Genomic DNA, 9,902 nt, shown 5'->3' with positions numbered 1-9,902 from the left:
GCCCATTAACCCCAGTGGATCAGCAGGAAAACATTCCCTGCTTGTTTTGCCTGTGAAGACTAACTGAGCTTGGCAAATGGGGAGCCAAGGCCTGGGTGTCTAACCCATTTCATACCATCATTTTCAGCCAAAGTGACCTAGAGATTTCACCCTGAGGCTATAGCCAAAGCTGACCCATGTTTATTCAGCTGGGTTAATTTTCCTCCCCAGTAAATCTTTCTGGCCTCTGCCCATTGGTATTATTTGGGTTGCTTCATGTTATCAGGAAGGAAAACAAGTCCTTCAGACGCTCTGCTGTGCTGACTGTGACATTTGCTGGTGGTAGAAGGACAGAAATAAGGCAATATTTAAATGGGCATCTGAGCTGCAAGTAGGCAGAGTTTATGAGTTTCATATTTTTTTTTTTCTGTGATCAACTACAGGAAAAGTATATCACAGCAATGTATTACATTATCTTGTCCAGAGACCAAGGAAAATACAGTCTGTAGATATTTAAGGGGTCCTAATTTCCAGTCTGACTCCTAAATACTTTCCTCAGCATTTGCTTTTTTATCTCTGAACTCCAGTCCTAAGGTCTATAAACCAGCTCCACAATGGGGAAGAGGTCTCTGTTTCTGGACTGCAGAGGTTGACACCATGATGGTGGGATGGTGCCTTCAGCCTTCTTCTGGGAGCAGAGATATACGTCTTAGGTAAGAGAGCTTAAGCAAACAGACATATTGTGTTGCAGGGCTGAGATTAAAACTGTATTAATGCTTTGCTGGCAATTTAGTTTGCAATGTTCTAACAGAAACCTGAACTTATCTCTTGGTGGGTAAATGGGGCTTTGTCTTAAAAGCAATGTCTGTGTTTACTCTTGAGGTGGGCTCAGAGGAGCCTGGTAACATGAGGGTGAAACGGTAATGTGCACGTATCACAAACACTGAACTAAGAGAGGAGAGATGTGAGTGGGCCTTCACCCTGAGATGCAATCAGGTCCCTAAGGACTCACAAAATATCTGAAAAAGGTGATGCTATCTCTTAATGCTGAGTTTTAGTGGTAGTCTGTCCTCAGCAAGCAACTTCTTCTCTAGGGACTAGTAGCTGAAATGCCTCCCATTGTTAACAGCAAACCTGAAGTATCACCCCATCTAATCATGTCACTCCACATTCTCAGTCATGTTCCCACAAGCCAGCAGCCCTACAAAGCAAGGTCTTCCAAAAACTCTCCCACATGCAGCCCAATTTCAGAAATGTGCCCAGTGCCATTCTGGGGGCAGTCTGTGTTCCACTGAGCACTCGTGCCTCATGTTAGAGCTGCAATCTGAATTCACATGGGGAATGGAAGTCACGGCTTGCTGGTCAGATTGCATGTGGCCAATCACGCAAAGATGAAAGTAAAGACAGTAATTATTCTGCAACTGGTGTTTAATGTATTGTTCACAGGGGTTCCATGATGTCTTCTGGGGCTCCCTGCTGCTGTGGAGCTCTTTGCTAACTGAGGAAAGCTGGGCAGTACCTAGAATATAAGGGCTGCCAAAAGAGACCTTGCTGCCCAAAGATGCCTCATACCTACATGGCTGCATGTGCCACAAATCCCTAAAAATCACAGATACCACTTCCTCAAGAAATCAAAGTAAAAATTCTATTTTAAATATGCTAGAAGTAAAATAAAGTATATTATACTTAAGAAATTATCTTAGTTTGTAAATACTAATACTAAAAAAGGAAAAAAAAAATCACACAGAGGACTCCTTCTTACTTCTGTTACGTTGCAATGAGATAGGGCCTGGGTAAAACCTGGTTACATTTACTCCTGACAAATCACACAAAAATTACCAATTGCAAAGTATTTTGAGAAAAAAAAATCATCCAAAGAATTGCTCTGAAAATATGACTTTTTTCAACCAATCTTACTTGTATTTTCATTTAAAACCATATATGATGATCTATCTACCAAAGCATTTGGAGAATTTTATAGTATTGATTAACTGTGAACTACCTTCTAATTATATCACCTCTCTATTTAACATCATGAGGGTCACATTAGCTTTACAAAACTTTGCAAAAATTGCTCTTGAAAAATATATCTAAACTCACAAATACCATATCAGCTTGACTCCCTACATTCTACTTTAAATAAATTATCAGATCACCAGCCTTTATTGACCTGGTGTTCAATTAAATATAGCTAATGATTGATACGAAGAAGATGGATGATTCATATTCCTGTTTCTGTTTTCTTTTGATATATATATTACCAGAGTTAGAAAAACTTTTCTCAGCTGAAGAGAGGCCATGTTTTGGGTAAGTTCTTCATGAAGTAGATGAGGATCTAGCCTGCAAGGCTCCCTCTATCTCATCATACTAAGGTGAGAAGAAAGACATGGGATATAAGGTTTGGACTATAGTATAAAGTGCATTTATAAACTGCGTGAAACAGAGATTCTTCAAAAGGCACTGGATATTATTTCTCTAGAGGATAGATATAACCCAGCTGGAGAAAAGAAACAATCGTACTGGAACGCAGAAGAGGAAAAGCTTAACCATTTAACTGTAGCACTAAAGAGGATCCACTGGGTACTGATAAAATGCAGAAATGCAAGAACAATCTGTGAGCCAAGTGCAGTGCCACAGATCCTGAGCAATTGCATGTGGTCTGTGAATAACAGCTCTGCAGCAGAGTTGAACGCTCCCCCTTCCTCAGAAGGCCCTTGGTGACACTAACTAATGTTTCTGGAGGGAGTCATTGATGGGAAAACTCAGCAAGACCAATATCACAAATCAAAGTAAATCTAGGGTTCACAAATCTAAATCCTCTGTGGATTTGACCAGTATCATAATTAAAAGCAGCTCTCAACCTTTACACTAAAGAAACTGCAAATCTGTTTGCTTTGAATCCTGCCTTCCTGCCTGCATGATTCTGCACAGTGACTCTCAGTGCACCCCCTCATCTCCCTCCTTAGAGGTAAGAGACGATGTGTATCTTGTCTGGCAAAGCAGTAAAGTGCAAATTCTTTACCAGAGAAATGGCCTATTGTTGGGCAAGTATGCATCTCCCAAGTCCATTCAGGGCTAACACAGACTATACACTCCTAGCTGAGCCTCAGACTGCTTTGGGTAAAGCCCATCCATTTAATCCAAATCGTCTTCAGTTTTATCAGGAAAAAGATCAGATATGTGGAATGAAAAAGTGCATTTTGAAGCCATAAATTGCAGGTCTCTTTTTTGCTTCCTCAAGCTATTTATATCGTTACTTGAAAGATGGCATACAACAGGTTTGAGTCATTGCTGAACAGCTGAATTATAAAAATTACTAATCTAAGGGCTAATTGCACTGATGGTTTATTATGTCAAGTGGTATTAGACATGTGGGGTTTATTTGTTGCCTGATGCAAACAAGAGTGATTTTTCCTAGCACCACCCACTCATACCTTGTACTTACTGCTACTAGGGACTTAAAAAAAAAGCTGCAGTAATAACATTTTAAATATTCTTACTGTAATCTATTGCTTGAGGGGCTAATGCTGATAAACACAGAAAGCTTTGTAAAGCACTGCGTGTAATGAAGGATGAGCTACAAGAACAAAACTGAAGGAACAATACCATTATCACAAATTGCAAACTTCTTCAGAGTGATGCTTGGCAGTAGATTACAGGCTGTCTGTGACTTCCTTTCTGCAGCTGTGAGACATTTGCCATCAGAATATGCAACCTTAAATTAAAGAGCAGAAAGAAAGTTGAGAAACACGAGGAAATGTATATCATAAAGGCATATAGACTGTGCATAGGAGATTGGCCTCCTGTCCCCAGTGTTGTACTTTCCCCACTCAAATTCCTCTTTAATTCACTTCTTCTGCAAAGGATTTAGGTGCTAATCTGTCAATGAAAACTTTTTTTTAATATATTCATAAATAACTTTTTTTTTTTTCGAAAGCAACCTAAAGATCTATGCAGCAGCCAGATAGGACAGCCTTTTCTCCAGGGAATACCACATCTCTCAGAGAGTTATTCTTCCTTTTCTTTCACCAACACCCTCTCCTGTTTGTCTATAGCCTGAGGTTTTGTCCTTTGTTGGACTTTCAGAGGTGTTGAATTCCCACTAGAGCTGCTGATACTGAGTGAGATTTGCAGGAAGGAGCTTTGGAAATTCAGTGGATTGTCTCAGTGATAATAGAAGGAAATGCTGGCATTTCGTCTCCTAAATTCATCGATTTCAGCAGAGATCTGGAAATTTCTGAGCAAATGTTGGAAGCGCTGAAATAACCAGGGGAAAAACTGCTCCAAATACTCAGTAGTAGAGGAAAGAGTATCCCAAAGAGTGTGGGGTAGTTTCAGCAAGGCTGTACTTCTATCTAGATGCTCAAATCCCTTTGACACTCCAGGTCACTGGCCTCATTTCTCCATGATGCTGCACCTGCTTTAAATTGCTCTCCTCAGGCAAAATGACCATAAAACCAGAATAGTTAAGAGCTGACTCTGCCTCTGTGGGTGAGAAACAGGCATAATGGATCCTACACACCCCATATCAGCTGGGGCTTTCTTCTGCTCTGTGATGCTTGGCTAAAGACCGTCTTAATACAGCGCTACAGCCTCTTTTCTACAGTGCAAAAATAAAGGTGCTGGGGATGACCTCACGGTTTCCAGGACCTCATTCTGTCCTACTCAGAAAAGCACATTAAAACACATAGCACAGAGCTGCTAGGAGTTGGTGGGAATTATCTGCACGCACTGCAGAGTCATGGGAAAAAGCAAGGTTTCTTACAGGAATGAGAAATCCTTTATACTAGGACGGTTATGTAGAGCCTCAGAGAAGCTGCTATGCTGGCTGAATGACTGTAATGGGTGCTCTGCAACTGCTGAGCACTTCTTTCCCATTCTTACTTACATTGCTTGGGGAAAATGGTGAGAATGTTAGTGCCTTCAGGTGCCTGGTGTGTGTAGCTGTTAACAGAGAGAGAAATCAGCCCTAAGTCCCCAAAGTATTTGGGATTTATTGAACGTGTTAAGCTCAAAATCTTGTTATGGACAAAAAGGAAACACACTGTGTAGATCTAAGAATCTACTGTTAGCATAATTGAAATCTAAATGATCTAAGTCAAAGAATTCTTATTAATGCAGATCTAATTATTACAGAAAAGGAAGGGAAAAAAAGCAAAGAATACTACTATAGAAAAATTTTCAATTACAACAATACAGCTAAAATTGTTATATTCACTCCTAGTTTATAGCCCCTCTTCCAGTGTTTTCCAACCCCTTCCACTGCCATTCTGGGTACTTAGATTGATGGCTACAGACCACGGGGATGGGGGGGCAACAGCACCTCTGAGTACCTTGCCAGGTTGATGGTTTCTTCTTTCCCCCATAGGAGCCAATTGGGATAATTTGTATAAGTTTGCCAGTTTGGTTCACACCTTGATTTGCTACTCTGCATGGCAACTAAATCTACATATACAGTAACTTTTACTTTTATTATGTACTTGTTCTTTGCTCTGTTTGCTACCCTTGAAATGTGCTTTGTGCAGCTCTCAGATCTTTTCATCTTTTTAACTGACCATGGATGAGTCATTTCCAGCCCTGGGCTCTGCCCTTTTTCTTATCATCCTGTGCCTGTACGCTGTGTCCTGTGCCTCGACATTCAAGGCCTCTGCTATCACGCTCACCCTGCCTTCCTCTGCACCACCTCATTGTGTAGAAATGAAGGCTTCATTCTGCATGGAAGAGCTCTTTGTTGCTACTGGCAATGTAAACATCACAGTTATAGCCAGCAAAAACAAGCAAAAGGAAAACTAATCAAGCATAGCTGCCTGATCATTAGCATAAAAAAATGCAGATACAGCTATCCATGCTTAAACCAAAGCTCTAGGCAGGTAGAGAAAACTTCAGACAAGAAAAAGTCTGATGAACTTCAGCCCTGAGACCTTGCAGCGCAGCACCTTATATAAGGGCCCATTATGAACTGTGGCAGTGCCCTGGTTATAGGGCCATGGGTGCTGGTACTTGAAATGTTTAAGCCTCTCAGGAAAGCTTAACACTTGTGACTCATTCCTTCTCCTCAGCTGGATGGTGCTTTGTGACAAATGGGCAAGCTCTTAACTCTTTAGCATGTGGACACTCATTTTCTGCCATGATCTGCTGCCTCCAGCCTTACTGGAAAGACAATTATTCTTGTGGTTAATACCAGACTCACTTCCTTGGCTGTTCCCCTTTTCACCTGGCTGGTTCCATGACACTGGCTCACCTATCTCTCCTTGCTAATGTCAGCCTCTGCTCCCTGTGGTGGCATCTAGGACCCCAAAGCATGTGCTGTGATCACTGTAGGCATTTCCATGTGAACTGTACCCACAGCCATTCCCAACCGAGGCTCCTTGGAGGCCAAGCACACTAAAGAGAGCTCAGATCACATGTGGAGTGGAAAGACCTCCCTCCTCCTTGCAGACAAATGGAGTGGGGACTGGAAGAGGGGGCTACCACTTCAGAGTAGAAAGGCCCTTGCAAACTGTGACTAGGAAAAGTTAGAGAAGAAAATAAAAATAACAAAAATGGGGGTTGAGCTACTTTGACACCATCACTCTCACTCTGTGTTGGCCTTTTCCCAGCAAAAGCTGACCATCAGGACCAGTCAGCTGCACAAACAGCTGTATCCCACACATATATATAGCAACAGCCAGCTAACAATAATATATTAAGAATCTTATGGTTATACACCGAAGAACCAAGGAAATCTTTTCAGGATGAAAATGTGTTAGCAATATAAAAAAAAATCCAAAGAGGAAGGAATAAGAAGTAGACTAATCATTAAAGTGCCGAAGGTGTAGAAAAGACAAGAAAAAAAGCAGATTTTTTTACTAGCAGAAAATCTAGTTAAGGAACACAAATGAGAAAAGGTTATTATCCATTATGCAAATCCATTGATTTGCATTTTTAAAGCATCTAGATCAAAATTTTCTCAGTGCTTGAATGCAGGAGTGAGGACAGCACCACTGGAGATCTTGAGGCGGAAATACAAGTGCCCAGGAGGTTTAGACAACAGCAGAAGAGATAATAAAGAAGTAAAGGCCTCTAGGACAATCTCAACTCAGGTCAGACTAACTCTTCTGGAATGGGTACAGAAACAGCAACAAAGGAGGTTAAAAAAATTCTGATCCAAATATTGCATTTAAAATTCATGGGACCTTCAGCACTAGCTGAGGACAGACATTATGCAGGTGAAAAAAGGCTTCTGGGAAACTCTGGCAATATATGTTAGAGCTTAGAGTACGATCTTTTATTCAAGTTACTTGCAGAAACCTGTCTCAGTAAAACCCAACACTCAGAGGGGTTGGCTGAAACACAAATATTTCCCCTTCTCAGCTGGTCATGTAATTCTGGGTGACAGAATTTGCAAGTGCTGTGTTGGCAAAGCAGAAATTGCCAAATTCTATGGGATCACTCCAGGTTTCAGGAGTTGGCAGTCAGCTGCACTGTGCCTGAGAGCTGGACTTTCTAATACTTCATGCTGGGAATGTTGGAAATATTTTTGGGCACAGCTGGTTAAGTGCACCTTGTGCTTCTGTCCATGGCTACCTGTGGAACAGCCAGGTCATGTTTGTGGGGTGGGAAGGGAAGCTCTATTCAGCCCTTTTTGAGGGATGCTGGCAGTGAGAGGGGACTTGAGCAGCAGGGAGGGAGGCACTCTGCTGAAGACAAAAATAAGTATTGAAAGAGAAGGTAATTATGAAGCTAAACTAGTAGGAGTGATCTGGGCCTTTGCTGTACTCTCTTGGAAAACTTTCAAAGCCTTTTTTAAGCAATTGGCATGAAGCTTTCTGCTGGCTATAAAAATGCCTTCTGAGAATCATCTCCCATTTGTACTTTTACAATTCATGCTTTTAATGTTGAAAGTGCAGGCTTGCTTGACAGCCTGAGATAATGGACCAGGCAACATCTATTCTTACCCTGCAAGTGTCATCCCTTCCTCAGAGAGAAGTGTCTTGGGGTGAAAAAAGCAGGTCTGTTCATAAGGCTGTTCCCACCCTTTGCATTGCTGCTGACAGGTATGAAATGAATCTGTGTTGTTGTAGTGGCTCTGAATGTGATATCTGTTGAGAAGGAGCTGCCTGTGGCCAAAAAGCGAATTTCACACTGATACAGTACAGTTAGATAACTATCCTTCTTGGCTGGGTTGAAGCCACAGCCATGACCATAAGGGAACAAATATTTTCACTGGGAAAGCATTGTGTGTATGGTACCCTTTACACAAGTTTCTGTTCCACTGAAGCAGATGGGAGTTCAGCATGCTAACGAGAGCTCCTCTGAATAAAGATGGATTTCAGTGCCTAGAAGACTAGAGACTTCACCTCTATTTATTTCTTGATGCTTTGCATCACTTAGAATTTGGAAAGTTGTCTTCCTGAGTCACCACTAGAACTATCTTCATCCCAGAGCTGAGGAAGAGAGTCATGCTCTAGTGCCCTCCAAGCTGGCACTGCAGCATGAGCACAGGGCTTCCCTGTGCTGCAGCAGTCCCAGGGTATCGACTTGACATCTGAGACAGCTGAAAATATATTGGAGTAGGCCTAAGGCTCTGCTCAACTTCAGTGATCTTTTTAGGTAGCTAGGCTCCTTCTATACTCAGTGGAGAAGGAGCAGGACAGTAAGTCAGACCTCTGCTCTGGCTCAGTCACAGGGGGTGCTGGTGTTTCTCCATTCCCAATAGCAGGACTCTAATCAGACATGCTGACTGACTGAGTTGCCTAAAACTGTGGTGTCAGCATCCTTCCTGTGCACCCAGGTGTGCTCTTGTGCCAAGCCCATCTTGAGTAATCCAGATCTCTATATTCCATTAGCAGTCCTTTTAAGCTCTCCAATCTTCTCTTTTGAATGTACTGTATTTTTAATACTGCAAACATGAGTGTGTAATTCAGTGCATATGTTTTGGGAGTGGGGAGTCTATGAGAATGCCAAGCAAATCAATAAAGGTTTAGCACATCATTATTCATTGTTGCAATGCCATGAGGCATTTATGTACATCCTTTAGTGGGGAGAGAAAAAAAAGAGGAAAGCTGTTATATGTGTAGTAGAATTTGATTTGAGAGGAAGAGTTTGCATCTGAATTGCATGAAGTCTATTAAAATTTTGGTCTTCTTCAGACTAATAGGATTATGCCATTCCCAAACTGATTGTTTCCAAGCAACGATGCAGATCCTAGTATATGTTTGCTTATCTCTTTAGTTTGCTGCTAAACCAGAGAAGCTTCCAAAGATAGCTGCAAAACTGATGATATCAGGTGTTATACATAATTTGAAGACATTGTTTTGAAAAGATGGTCCATTTATCTTCTCTTTAGAAGCTGAAAGAGTACATTGGGACTTATGTACAGCAACGGGCAAGTGATTTATATTTAATTTTTTTAATAAAGGAAATGACCTGCACTGTCACCAGCACAGCATGCTCCAGCATGTAATTTTCATTTGTGCACAAACACTTTACTGTGTTCAGGGAGAACTGCTTTTTCTGAGAAACAAATTCTAAGTGGTAACTACGAACAGCACCACAAGCCTTCAGAAATTGAGATTCCGCAAGGCTTCTCAAATGCCCTCAAGCGTGGCCGTCTAAAAGGACCAAATCTTCCCTGCTTTACTAATTAAAAGCTGCCTTCATGTATTATAAAGGAATGCACAGCTATATAGCCTGTATACTAAATAATAAATAACCAGTTGCAAATGACATTGACATTTTATATTAAGAACTGTCCAAATTGTGTGGAGACTTTGAAAGGTGCATTAAGAGGAGATTAGACTATTTTCTCTCTTTTCTGGATGATTTTATATTTGATGACATCACAGGAAAATATGATTTGGGAATCCATGTTTACTCTTCTGGCATTCAAAAAGTCTGCTTAAGGAACTCTGTTGCTAAACGTCATTAATGCTTTTTCTTTA

This window comes from Chiroxiphia lanceolata, chromosome 2 (assembly GCF_009829145.1).
Source record: "Chiroxiphia lanceolata isolate bChiLan1 chromosome 2, bChiLan1.pri, whole genome shotgun sequence".
NCBI classification, from domain to species: Eukaryota; Metazoa; Chordata; class Aves; order Passeriformes; family Pipridae; genus Chiroxiphia; species Chiroxiphia lanceolata.
Note: the sequence above shows the minus strand (reverse complement) of the source record.